The sequence below is a fragment of the Hippocampus zosterae genome, chromosome 1 (genome assembly GCF_025434085.1).
Source record: "Hippocampus zosterae strain Florida chromosome 1, ASM2543408v3, whole genome shotgun sequence".
Lineage (NCBI taxonomy): Eukaryota > Metazoa > Chordata > Actinopteri > Syngnathiformes > Syngnathidae > Hippocampus > Hippocampus zosterae.
In genome coordinates, this window is record NC_067451.1 from 31265197 (window position 1) to 31277502 (window position 12306).

Here is a 12306-nt window from a genome sequence, read left to right on the forward strand (position 1 = left end):
GGGTTTTGGTATTGGGATTATTTTTGCAGTCTTCCATATTGCGGGGATGGTGTTGGTGTTGAGCGATGTGTTGTAAGTGTGTGTGAGTAGTGTTATTGCTTTGGGGCCTAGGTGTTTCAGATGTCTGATGTTTATGTTGTCTGGGCCTGTGGAGTTGTTGCTTTTGGAGCGTTGTAGTGCTTGTTTGACTTGTTGTTCTGTGATGGTTATGGGCGTGGTGTTGAGTTTTCGTATTTTGCGTTGTAGTTGTCTGTATGTTCTGTTGGTTTTGTGTTGTATTATGTTGGTGAATTGTTTGTTGAATGCTCGTGCTTTCTGTTTGTTGGATATTGCCGTGTGTTGTCCGAACTGTATTGTGGTGTTTTCTGGTGCTTTTTGTTCTTTGTTAGATAGTCTTGTTACTGTGTTCCAGAGTATGTATTGTTTGTGTCTGTGGTTCCATGCATCCGTTAAGTGTTCTTTCCATAGCTCTTGTTTGTGTTTTTGGATTTGTTTGTCTATTTCTTTGTTTAGGTCTGTGATGCGTGGGTCTTGGTGGTTTTGTTGTCTGATGTCGTTTCTTTGGCTGATGAGTGTTCTGATGTGTTGTGGTAGGAGAAGTGATTTGCTTTTTATTTTTTCCGTGGGGTATGTGGTGTTTGTCTGCTGTAAGTATGAGGTTTGTGAGCATGGTGTTGGCTGTGTGGATGTTGTCAGGTATGGTTAAGTTCTCCAGTGCTGATTCTATTTCAGAGGTGTATCCTTCCCAGTCTGCTTTCCTGTAATTTGTGTAAGTTTGAAGGTGTTGTTGTAGGCGGAAAGGAGCACGCGTGTTGTGTGTGATTTTGATAGGAAGGTGGTCTGAACTGAGTGCGTGTATTGTGGTCCATGTTGTTCTGTTTGTGATGCTGTTGCTGGCTGTTGTGATGTCCGGTGATGTTGGTTGTTGGTTGATGTTTTTAGGTTTTCTGGTAGGTGTGTTTGCGTTTAGAGTGATTTGTTGGGAGTTCTGTAGTATGTCTGCAATGAGGGTGCCTCTGTGGTCGTCGTAGGGAGAGTGCCATTGTGTTGAGTGAGCGTTGATGTCTGCGGTTAGAATGGTGTTGTTCAGCGAGTTTATGTATTGGAAGGTGTTGGTGATGTCTGTGTCTTCTGTGGCGTGGTCTGGTCGGGTGGTATCTCTGGGGGGTATATACATGTTGCATATGTGTAGTCTTTTGTGGTTGGTTATGTGAATCTTTACGGTTTGAATTTCTGTAGTGTTGGTGTTAATGTTGTTGGGGATGTTCATGGGAGTGAATGTGACTGATTTGTGAATGTATGTGAGCAGTCCTCCTCCTCCCTTGTGTTCTCTGTCTTTCCTAATGCTGGTGTAGTTGGTGAGACGAGGTGTGTTGTGTTGTTTTTCTAGTTTGGTTTCTTGTATGGTGATGATGTCTGCGTGCTGTTGTGAGGCGAGTTCTTCTAGTTCTGTTTTCTTGTTTTGGATGCCGTTGATGTTTATTTGTAGTATGGTCAGTGTGTGTTTGTTGTTTTTGTTGGTGGGTGTTGTTCTTTGTGGGTTGTTCGGGGGTTGTGGTGTTGGGGTGTTTGTTGTTTGCGTGTGTGTTCTGCATGTCCACGTGTTTGTGTATTGGCGGGTGGTGATGCCGGAGCAATGTCTGTGTATCCAGTGTGGGTGTGTTGAGTTGCATCTGAGTGAGGTTTGTCTGCGTGTGATGATTCTATTGCAGCTATTGCAGGTCCAGGTTTGGGGGGGTGGTCTTGTGTTTGTTGTATCTCTGTTGGAGTTGTCTGTCCGTGTTGCGTTTGAGGGTAGTGTTGGTGAGGCGAGTGTGTTGTTTTGGTCTGTTTGTGCTCTGCTGCCTGTTGGTGTCCTACGAGGTGTTGTTGTTCGTGGTGGTGTTTTGGGATGTAGTCTGCATTTCCATGTTATGTTGTATTGTCTAGTGTTTATGTTTGTGCAATGTTTGTGTACCCAGTGTGGTGTGTGGTGGTTGCATCTGAAGGATGTCTGTCTTCTTGTAATCTGTTGTGTGCAAATGTCGCATGTCCAGGTAGTTTGTTGTGTGTGTGTTTGTTGCGTGCGTGAGAGTGTCTGTGTGGGCCCCGGATTTGTCTCTATGTCCCCCGCCTGGAGCAAAAGGTCCGCCAGCCACCCTGCCAGGTTCAGGGGGCGGTTAGCCGAAAAAAAAAAAACGGCCGTAAGGGCACCCCGTTCGGGGTGCAGGGATTGGTTCCTTGATTTGTCCCCCCGTTCGGGGGGAACCCTCCAACTGCGAGTAAGCCAAGGAGTTTGGAGGTACAGCAGGTTGACAGCAGTGTGATCGAGCAGATTAGATAGAGTAGAATTTGAATGGGGCTTCACTGATTTATTTCATACAATTCATATCTAAAACACAGTTGAAAAATATTTGATTGTTAAAATATTTAAATACAAGAACTATATCAAGAAATTAACAAAACATAGAAAAGTCTAGAGAGAGAAAAGTCTAAAAACATATCACAAATGACAAACGTTGTGCCTCTCCTCCTCCTGTTCTTCAATGAAGCTGATCACCCTCCAGCTCCCGTTAGAAACATCGTGCTGCTGAAGGTGTGCCGGCAGAATGGTTGTGATACAGGAGGTGCTGTGGACTCTCCCAGAAACGAGGACCTAGTTTAGTTGTAGATCCAGTAAAACATAGTGCAAATGTGACATTATTTATAATGCACAGTTACAGTCTTGTGAATATTAAAAAATGTACTTCATGTAATGCAGGAAGCAAATATTTCAAACGAACTAAGGCAGCAAACAGTAAGAGCAAAATCGTGTTCCAAACATTAACTCTTTTTTTAAATGTCAATTAGCTTGTGAGTAATAAGACAAAATGTGACTGTCAGACAGAGAACTGTCAGAGCAAACGGATGATTTTAGAAAGTCCTGCCGAAATAAATCTGCACCCGACTGCGACTGTCAGCGTTGAACTGCCGCCATTGCTGTCAAAGTCAGACACATCTCCAAAATTGTTGGAGCAAATTTTTAAGCAGGCTTCATCTTGATAAATTGACCACGTATTTGACATTTACACCATAACGTTACCGCCTAAAATAATCGTAAAACAAAATTTTGTGTAACAACAAGAGTAATATGTACCCCAAAAGCTTTCAAAGCGTCTGAAAGTTTTCTCCTCCGTTTTTGTTGGGGCTTGGCTCGAAATGCATCATGATTGGCCGCCCGAAGTCCACGTGTCTGTCGGACGTGCTCTCATTGGTCTACAATACCATCACGGATGAATAAATACTCAAAGGGCTTGCCAGGCAAGCCCTTTGAACCCTTTAAATACTCAATGGGCTTGCCTGGCAAGCCCTTTGAGTATTTATTCCATATTGCCCACTAGTTCACTAGTAAGGTCATTTTGACGCTTACTAGTGAACATGTAAGGCCATAAATGTGCCCACTAGTTCACTAGTAAGATCATTTTGAGGCTTACTAGTTGACATGTAAGCCACAAAACGCCCGCTAGTTCACTAGTAAGATAATTTTGAGGCTTCTAGTGAACATGTAAGCCACAGAACGCCCACTAGTTCACTAGTAAGATCATTTTGACGCTTACTAGTGAACATGTAAGCCACAAAACGCTCACTGGTTCACTAGTAAGGTAATTTTGACGCTTACTAGTGAACATGTAAGCCACAAAACGCCCACTAGTTCCCTAGTAAGATCATTTTGACGCTTATTTATGAACATGTCAGCCACAAAGGGCTGACATGTTCAAAGGGCTTGCCAGGCAAGCCCTTTGAACCCTTTAAATACTCAATGGGCTTGCCTGGCAAGCCCTTTGAGTATTTATTCCATATTGCCCACTAGTTCACTAGTAAGGTCATTTTGACGCTTACTAGTGAACATGTAAGGCCATAAATGTGCCCACTAGTTCACTAGTAAGATCATTTTGAGGCTTACTAGTTGACATGTAAGCCACAAAACGCCCGCTAGTTCACTAGTAAGATCATTTTGAGGCTTCTAGTGAACATGTAAGCCACAGAACGCCCACTAGTTCACTAGTAAGATCATTTTGACGCTTACTAGTGACCATGTAAGCCACAAAACGCTCACTAGTTCACTAGTAAGGTCATTTTGACGCTTACTAGTGAACATGTAAGCCACAAAACGCTCACTGGTTCACTACTAAGGTAATTTTGACGCTTACTAGTGAACATGTAAGCCACAAAACGCTTTTGTGGCTTACATGTTCACGGGTAAGCGTCAAAATGATCTTACTACAGAAGCAACACATGAAAGGAATTCTACAGCTTGCTTCACATAAGTTCGCCTGATTCTCGTGGGTAGTTCAGATAGCAGAGGATGGTTTCGATCCATCGACCTCTGGGTTATGGGCCCAGCACGCTACCGCTGCGCCACTCTGCTGCTGAGTGCAGGAGACTCTTTCATTGCTCTCAGCGCTTGATAAGGCTGTGGACCCGCCCAAATTGCAACAGGACTGTGCCTGTTATTTTTGAGGTCGTTCGCCTCTTTTACAACTCTGCTTTATCGCATAAATAACAAAGGGACATCTGAGAAGCCTATGCTGGACTTTGCTTTTCAGATCACGTCCCAATGCTTATTCAAAATGCCAACAAGGTGCAGTTCTTAGACAAAACTGGACAGGTAGTGTGGCCGAGCGGTCTAAGGTGCTGGATTAAGGCTCCAGTCTCTCAGGAGGCGTGGGTTCAAATCCCACCACTGCCATTTAAATTTGGGCTGTCATCCATCCAACATTCTTCGACCCCAAGAGTACCTTGTTGATTGAAATGAAACGCTGCTTTTGGCAAAAAGTGGACTAATTAGAATAATAGTTTCGATTGACTTTTGTTGCTGCCATAAGGTATGAGGACCCATCATGGGTCTTCCTTCGAAAAGCAACACATGAAAGGAATTCGACAGCTTGCTTCGCATAAGGTCGCCTGATCGTCGTGGGTAGTTCTGATAGCAGAGGATGGTTTCGATCCATCGACCTCTGGGTTATGGGCCCAGCACGCTACCGCTGCGCCACTCTGCTGCTGACCGCAGTAGACTCTTTCATTGCTCTCAGCGCTTGATAAGGCTGTGGACCCGTCCAAATTTCAACTGGACTGTGCCTGTTATCTTTGAGGCAGTTCGCCTCTTATCCAAATTGGCTTTATCACATACAAAACAAGGGGAGATCTGAGAAGACTACGCTGGACGTTGCTTTTCAGACCAGGCGTCCCAATGCTTATTCAATATGCCAACAGGGTGCAGTTCTGAGACGTAGTTGAACAGGTAGTGTGGCCGAGCTGTCTAAGGCGCTGGATTTAGGCTCCAGTCTCTCAGGAGGCGTGGGTTCAAATCCCACCACTGCCATTTAAATTTGGGCTGTCATCCTGTCCAACATTCTTTGTGCCCAAGAAAACCTTCCTGAGTGAAATAAAATTCTGCTTTTGGCAAAATGTGGACTAATTTGAATTATTATTTCTATTGACTTCTGTTGCTGACATAAGGTATGAGGACCCATCATGGGTCTTACTTCGAAAAGCTACAAATGAAAGGAATTCTACAGCTTGCTTCACATAAGGTCGCCTGATCGTCGTGGGTAGTTCTGATAGCAGAGGATGGTTTCGATCCGTCAAACTCTGGGTTATGGGCCCAGCACGCTACCGCTGCGCCACTCTGCTGCTGAGTGCAGGAGACTCTTTCATTGCTCTCTGCGCTTGAAAAGGCTGTGGACCCACCCAAATTGCAACTGGACTGTGCCTGTTATCTTTGACACCGTTCGCGTCTTATCCAAGTTGGCTTTATCCCATAAATAACAAAGGGAGATCTGAGAAGACTACACTGGATGTTACTTTTCAGATCACTTCCCAATGCTTATTCAAAATGCCAACAAGGTGCAGTTCTTAGACATAGCTGGACAGATAGTGTAGCCGAGCGGTCTAAGGCGCTGGATTAAGGCTCCAGTCTCTCAGGAGGCGTGGGTTCAAATCCCACCACTGCCATTTAAATTTGGGCTGTCATCCATCGAACATTCTTCGAGCCCAAGACTACCTTCTTGATTGAAATGAAACGCTGCTTTTGGCAAAAAGTGAACTAATTAGAATAATAGTTTCGATTGACTTTTGTTGCTGCCAAAAGGTATGAGGACCCATCATGGGTCTTCCTTCGAAAAGCAACACATGAAAGGAATTCGACAGCTTGCTTCGCATAGTTTCACCCAATACTCACGGGTAGTCCAGATAGCAGAGGATGATTTCAATCCATCGACCTCTGGGTTATGGGCCCAGCACACTACCGCTGCGCCACTCTGCTGCTGAGTGCAGGAGACTCTTTCATTGCTCTCAGCGCTTGATAAGGCTGTGGACCCGCCCAAATTGCAACTGGACTGTGCCTGTTATCTTTGAGGCCGTTCGCCTCTAATACAACTCTGCTTTATTGCATAAATAACAAAGGGAGATCTGAGAAGCCTATGCTGGACTTTGCTTTTCAGATCACGTCCCAATGCTTATTCAAAATGCCAACAAGGTGCAGTTCTTAGACAAAACTGGACAGGTAGTGTGGCCGAGCGGTCTAAGGTGCTGGATTAAGGCTCCAGTCTCTCAGGAGGCGTGGGTTCAAATCCCACCACTGCCATTTAAATTTGGGCTGTCATCCATCCAACATTCTTCGACCCCAAGAGTACCTTGTTGATTGAAATGAAACGCTGCTTTTGGCAAAAAGTGGACTAATTAGAATAATAGTTTCGATTGACTTTTGTTGCTGCCATAAGGTATGAGGACCCATCATGGGTCTTCCTTCGAAAAGCAACACATGAAAGGAATTCGACAGCTTGCTTCGCATAGTTTCACCCAATACTCACGGGTAGTCCAGATAGCAGAGGATGATTTCAATCCATCGACCTCTGGGTTACGGGCCCAGCACGCTACCGCTGCGCCACTCTGCTGCTGAGTGCAGGAGACTCTTTCATTGCTCTCAGCGCTTGATAAGGCTGTGGACCCGCCCAAATTGCAACTGGACTGTGCCTGTTATCTTTGAGGCGCAGGATTCAGGCTCCAGTCTCTCAGGAGGCGTGGGTTCAAATCCCACCACTGCCATTTAAATTTGGGCTGTCATCTTGTCCAACATTCTTCGAACCCAAGACTCCCTTCTTCATTGAAATGAAACGCTGCTTTTGGCAAAAAGTGGACTAATTAGAAATAATAGTTTCGATTGACTTCTGTCGCTGCCATAAGGACCCATCATGGGTTTTCCTTCGAGAAGCAATACATGAAAGGAATTCTACAGCTTGCTTCACATAAGTTCGCCTGATTCTCGTGGGTAGTTCAGATAGCAGAGGATGGTTTCGATCCATCGACCTCTGGGTTATGGGCCCAGCACGCTACCGCTGCGCCACTCTGCTGCTGAGTGCAGGAGACTCTTTCATTGCTCTCAGCGCTTGATAAGGCTGTGGACCCGCCCAAATTGCAACAGGACTGTGCCTGTTATTTTTGAGGTCGTTCGCCTCTTTTACAACTCTGCTTTATCGCATAAATAACAAAGGGACATCTGAGAAGACTCCGCTGGACGTTACTTTTCAGACCACGTCCCAATGCTTATTCAAAATGCCAACAAGGTGCAGTTCTTAGACATAGTTGGACAGGTAGTGTGGCCGAGCGGTCTAAGGCGCTGGATTAAGGCTCCAGTCTCTCTCGAGGCGTGGGTTCAAATACCACCACTGCCATTTAATATTTGGCTGTCATCCTGTCCAACATTCTTCGAGCCCAAGACGACCTTCTTGAGTGAAATAAATTGCGGCTTTTGGCAGAAAACGGACTAATTGGCATTATTGTTTCAATAGACTTTTGTTGCTGCCATAAGGTATGAGGAACCATCATGGGTTTTCCTTCGAGAAGCAATCCATGAAAGGAATTCTACAGCTTGCTTCACGTAAGTTCGCCTGATTCTCGTGGGTAGTTCAGATAGCAGAGGATGGTTTCGATCCATCGACCTCTGGGTTATGGGCCCAGCACGCTACCGCTGCGCCACTCTGCTGCTGACCGCAGTAGACTCTTTCATTGCTCTCAGCGCTTGATAAGGCTGTGGACCCGTCCAAATTTCAACTGGACTGTGCCTGTTATCTTTGAGGCAGTTCGCCTCTTATCCAAATTGGCTTTATCACATAAAAAACAAGGGGAGATCTGAGAAGACTACGCTGGACGTTGCTTTTCAGACCAGGCGTCCCAATGCTTATTCAATATGCCAACAGGGTGCAGTTCTGAGACGTAGTTGAACAGGTAGTGTGGCCGAGCGGTCTAAGGCGCTGGATTTAGGCTCCAGTCTCTCAGGAGGCGTGGGTTCAAATCCCACCACTGCCATTTAAATTTGGGCTGTCATCCTGTCCAACATTTTTTGTGCCCAAGAAAACCTTCCTGAGTGAAATAAAATTCTGCTTTTGGCAAAATGTGGACTAATTTGAATTATTATTTCTATTGACTTCTGTTGCTGACATAAGGTATGAGGACCCATCATGGGTCTTACTTCGAAAAGCTACAAATGAAAGGAATTCTACAGCTTGCTTCACATAAGGTCGCCTGATCGTCGTGGGTAGTTCTGATAGCAGAGGATGGTTTCGATCCGTCAAACTCTGGGTTATGGGCCCAGCACGCTACCGCTGCGCCACTCTGCTGCTGAGTGCAGGAGACTCTTTCATTGCTCTCTGCGCTTGAAAAGGCTGTGGACCCACCCAAATTGCAACTGGACTGTGCCTGTTATCTTTGACACCGTTCGCGTCTTATCCAAGTTGGCTTTATCCCATAAATAACAAAGGGAGATCTGAGAAGACTACACTGGATGTTACTTTTCAGATCACTTCCCAATGCTTATTCAAAATGCCAACAAGGTGCAGTTCTTAGACATAGCTGGACAGATAGTGTAGCCGAGCGGTCTAAGGCGCTGGATTAAGGCTCCAGTCTCTCAGGAGGCGTGGGTTCAAATCCCACCACTGCCATTTAAATTTGGGCTGTCATCCATCGAACATTCTTCGAGCCCAAGACTACCTTCTTGATTGAAATGAAACGCTGCTTTTGGCAAAAAGTGAACTAATTAGAATAATAGTTTCGATTGACTTTTGTTGCTGCCAAAAGGTATGAGGACCCATCATGGGTCTTCCTTCGAAAAGCAACACATGAAAGGAATTCGACAGCTTGCTTCGCATAGTTTCAACCAATACTCACGGGTAGTCCAGATAGCAGAGGATGATTTCAATCCATCGACCTCTGGGTTATGGGCCCAGCACACTACCGCTGCGCCACTCTGCTGCTGAGTGCAGGAGACTCTTTCATTGCTCTCAGCGCTTGATAAGGCTGTGGACCCGCCCAAATTGCAACTGGACTGTGCCTGTTATCTTTGAGGCCGTTCGCCTCTAATACAACTCTGCTTTATTGCATAAATAACAAAGGGAGATCTGAGAAGCCTATGCTGGACTTTGCTTTTCAGATCACGTCCCAATGCTTATTCAAAATGCCAACAAGGTGCAGTTCTTAGACAAAACTGGACAGGTAGTGTGGCCGAGCGGTCTAAGGTGCTGGATTAAGGCTCCAGTCTCTCAGGAGGCGTGGGTTCAAATCCCACCACTGCCATTTAAATTTGGGCTGTCATCCATCCAACATTCTTCGACCCCAAGAGTACCTTGTTGATTGAAATGAAACGCTGCTTTTGGCAAAAAGTGGACTAATTAGAATAATAGTTTCGATTGACTTTTGTTGCTGCCATAAGGTATGAGGACCCATCATGGGTCTTCCTTCGAAAAGCAACACATGAAAGGAATTCGACAGCTTGCTTCGCATAGTTTCACCCAATACTCACGGGTAGTCCAGATAGCAGAGGATGATTTCAATCCATCGACCTCTGGGTTACGGGCCCAGCACGCTACCGCTGCGCCACTCTGCTGCTGAGTGCAGGAGACTCTTTCATTGCTCTCAGCGCTTGATAAGGCTGTGGACCCGCCCAAATTGCAACTGGACTGTGCCTGTTATCTTTGAGGCCGTTCGCCTCTAATACAACTCTGCTTTATTGCATAAATAACAAAGGGAGATCTGAGAAGCCTATGCTGGACTTTGCTTTTCAGATCACGTCCCAATGCTTATTCAAAATGCCAACAAGGTGCAGTTCTTAGACAAAACTGGACAGGTAGTGTGGCCGAGCGGTCTAAGGTGCTGGATTAAGGCTCCAGTCTCTCAGGAGGCGTGGGTTCAAATCCCACCACTGCCATTTAAATTTGGGCTGTCATCCATCCAACATTCTTCGACCCCAAGAGTACCTTGTTGATTGAAATGAAACGCTGCTTTTGGCAAAAAGTGGACTAATTAGAATAATAGTTTCGATTGACTTTTGTTGCTGCCATAAGGTATGAGGACCCATCATGGGTCTTCCTTCGAAAAGCAACACATGAAAGGAATTCGACAGCTTGCTTCGCATAGTTTCACCCAATACTCACGGGTAGTCCAGATAGCAGAGGATGATTTCAATCCATCGACCTCTGGGTTACGGGCCCAGCACGCTACCGCTGCGCCACTCTGCTGCTGAGTGCAGGAGACTCTTTCATTGCTCTCAGCGCTTGATAAGGCTGTGGACCCGCCCAAATTGCAACTGGACTGTGCCTGTTATCTTTGAGGCGCAGGATTCAGGCTCCAGTCTCTCAGGAGGCGTGGGTTCAAATCCCACCACTGCCATTTAAATTTGGGCTGTCATCTTGTCCAACATTCTTCGAACCCAAGACTCCCTTCTTCATTGAAATGAAACGCTGCTTTTGGCAAAAAGTGGACTAATTAGAAATAATAGTTTCAATTGACTTCTGTCGCTGCCATAAGGACCCATCATGGGTTTTCCTTCGAGAAGCAACACATGAAAGGAATTCTACAGCTTGCTTCACATAAGTTCGCCTGATTCTCGTGGGTAGTTCAGATAGCAGAGGATGGTTTCGATCCATCGACCTCTGGGTTATGGGCCCAGCACGCTACCGCTGCGCCACTCTGCTGCTGAGTGCAGGAGACTCTTTCATTGCTCTCAGCGCTTGATAAGGCTGTGGACCCGCCCAAATTGCAACAGGACTGTGCCTGTTATTTTTGAGGTCGTTCGCCTCTTTTACAACTCTGCTTTATCGCATAAATAACAAAGGGACATCTGAGAAGACTCCGCTGGACGTTACTTTTCAGACCACGTCCCAATGCTTATTCAAAATGCCAACAAGGTGCAGTTCTTAGACATAGTTGGACAGGTAGTGTGGCCGAGCGGTCTAAGGCGCTGGATTAAGGCTCCAGTCTCTCTCGAGGCGTGGGTTCAAATACCACCACTGCCATTTAATATTTGGCTGTCATCCTGTCCAACATTCTTCGAGCCCAAGACGACCTTCTTGAGTGAAATAAATTGTGGCTTTTGGCAGAAAACGGACTAATTGGCATTATTGTTTCAATAGACTTTTGTTGCTGCCATAAGGTATGAGGAACCATCATGGGTTTTCCTTCGAGAAGCAATCCATGAAAGGAATTCTACAGCTTGCTTCACGTAAGTTCGCCTAATTCTCGTGGGTAGTTCAGATAGCAGAGGATGGTTTCGATCCATCGACCTCTGGGTTATGGGCCCAGCACGCTACCGCTGCGCCACTCTGCTGCTGACCGCAGTAGACTCTTTCATTGCTCTCAGCGCTTGATAAGGCTGTGGACCCGTCCAAATTTCAACTGGACTGTGCCTGTTATCTTTGAGGCAGTTCGCCTCTTATCCAAATTGGCTTTATCACATACAAAACAAGGGGAGATCTGAGAAGACTACGCTGGACGTTGCTTTTCAGACCAGGCGTCCCAATGCTTATTCAATATGCCAACAGGGTGCAGTTCTGAGACGTAGTTGAACAGGTAGTGTGGCCGAGCGGTCTAAGGCGCTGGATTTAGGCTCCAGTCTCTCAGGAGGCGTGGGTTCAAATCCCACCACTGCCATTTAAATTTGGGCTGTCATCCTGTCCAACATTCTTTGAGCCCAAGAAAACCTTCCTGAGTGAAATAAAATTCTGCTTTTGGCAAAATGTGGACTAATTTGAATTATTATTTCTATTGACTTCTGTTGCTGACATAAGGTATGAGGACCCATCATGGGTCTTACTTCGAAAAGCTACAAATGAAAGGAATTCTACAGCTTGCTTCACATAAGGTCGCCTGATCGTCGTGGGTAGTTCTGATAGCAGAGGATGGTTTCGATCCATCAACCTCTGGGTTATGGGCCCAGCACGCTACCGCTGCGCCACTCTGCTGCTGAGTGCAGGAGACTCTTTCATTGCTCTCAGCGCTTGATAAGGCTGTGGACCC

The 12306-nt window shown here is 45.9% G+C and overlaps 17 non-coding genes across 17 annotated transcripts; 11 read left to right on the forward strand and 6 right to left on the reverse strand.

Moving 5' to 3' along the window:
- Positions 1-4315: 4315 nt before the first annotated feature.
- Positions 4316-4387, reverse strand: trnam-cau (transfer RNA methionine (anticodon CAU)). The gene has a single exon. It is a non-coding gene; the product is annotated as a tRNA-Met (tRNA).
- A 239-nt stretch (positions 4388-4626) lies between these two features.
- trnal-aag (transfer RNA leucine (anticodon AAG)) lies at positions 4627-4708 on the forward strand. The gene has a single exon. It is a non-coding gene; the product is annotated as a tRNA-Leu (tRNA).
- Positions 4709-4946: 238 nt separating this feature from the next.
- trnam-cau (transfer RNA methionine (anticodon CAU)) lies at positions 4947-5018 on the reverse strand. Its single transcript has one exon. It is a non-coding gene; the product is annotated as a tRNA-Met (tRNA).
- A 241-nt stretch (positions 5019-5259) lies between these two features.
- trnal-uag (transfer RNA leucine (anticodon UAG)) lies at positions 5260-5341 on the forward strand. Its single transcript has one exon. It is a non-coding gene; the product is annotated as a tRNA-Leu (tRNA).
- A 550-nt stretch (positions 5342-5891) lies between these two features.
- trnal-aag (transfer RNA leucine (anticodon AAG)) lies at positions 5892-5973 on the forward strand. Its single transcript has one exon. It is a non-coding gene; the product is annotated as a tRNA-Leu (tRNA).
- A 549-nt stretch (positions 5974-6522) lies between these two features.
- On the forward strand, positions 6523-6604 carry trnal-aag (transfer RNA leucine (anticodon AAG)). Its single transcript has one exon. It is a non-coding gene; the product is annotated as a tRNA-Leu (tRNA).
- A 694-nt stretch (positions 6605-7298) lies between these two features.
- trnam-cau (transfer RNA methionine (anticodon CAU)) lies at positions 7299-7370 on the reverse strand. Its single transcript has one exon. It is a non-coding gene; the product is annotated as a tRNA-Met (tRNA).
- Positions 7371-7609: 239 nt separating this feature from the next.
- Positions 7610-7691, forward strand: trnal-aag (transfer RNA leucine (anticodon AAG)). Its single transcript has one exon. It is a non-coding gene; the product is annotated as a tRNA-Leu (tRNA).
- A 239-nt stretch (positions 7692-7930) lies between these two features.
- trnam-cau (transfer RNA methionine (anticodon CAU)) lies at positions 7931-8002 on the reverse strand. The gene has a single exon. It is a non-coding gene; the product is annotated as a tRNA-Met (tRNA).
- A 241-nt stretch (positions 8003-8243) lies between these two features.
- trnal-uag (transfer RNA leucine (anticodon UAG)) lies at positions 8244-8325 on the forward strand. The gene has a single exon. It is a non-coding gene; the product is annotated as a tRNA-Leu (tRNA).
- A 550-nt stretch (positions 8326-8875) lies between these two features.
- Positions 8876-8957, forward strand: trnal-aag (transfer RNA leucine (anticodon AAG)). The gene has a single exon. It is a non-coding gene; the product is annotated as a tRNA-Leu (tRNA).
- A 549-nt stretch (positions 8958-9506) lies between these two features.
- trnal-aag (transfer RNA leucine (anticodon AAG)) lies at positions 9507-9588 on the forward strand. The gene has a single exon. It is a non-coding gene; the product is annotated as a tRNA-Leu (tRNA).
- Positions 9589-10137: 549 nt separating this feature from the next.
- trnal-aag (transfer RNA leucine (anticodon AAG)) lies at positions 10138-10219 on the forward strand. The gene has a single exon. It is a non-coding gene; the product is annotated as a tRNA-Leu (tRNA).
- Positions 10220-10913: 694 nt separating this feature from the next.
- On the reverse strand, positions 10914-10985 carry trnam-cau (transfer RNA methionine (anticodon CAU)). The gene has a single exon. It is a non-coding gene; the product is annotated as a tRNA-Met (tRNA).
- Positions 10986-11224: 239 nt separating this feature from the next.
- Positions 11225-11306, forward strand: trnal-aag (transfer RNA leucine (anticodon AAG)). Its single transcript has one exon. It is a non-coding gene; the product is annotated as a tRNA-Leu (tRNA).
- A 239-nt stretch (positions 11307-11545) lies between these two features.
- Positions 11546-11617, reverse strand: trnam-cau (transfer RNA methionine (anticodon CAU)). The gene has a single exon. It is a non-coding gene; the product is annotated as a tRNA-Met (tRNA).
- Positions 11618-11858: 241 nt separating this feature from the next.
- Positions 11859-11940, forward strand: trnal-uag (transfer RNA leucine (anticodon UAG)). The gene has a single exon. It is a non-coding gene; the product is annotated as a tRNA-Leu (tRNA).
- The last annotated feature ends 366 nt before the right edge of the window (positions 11941-12306 follow it).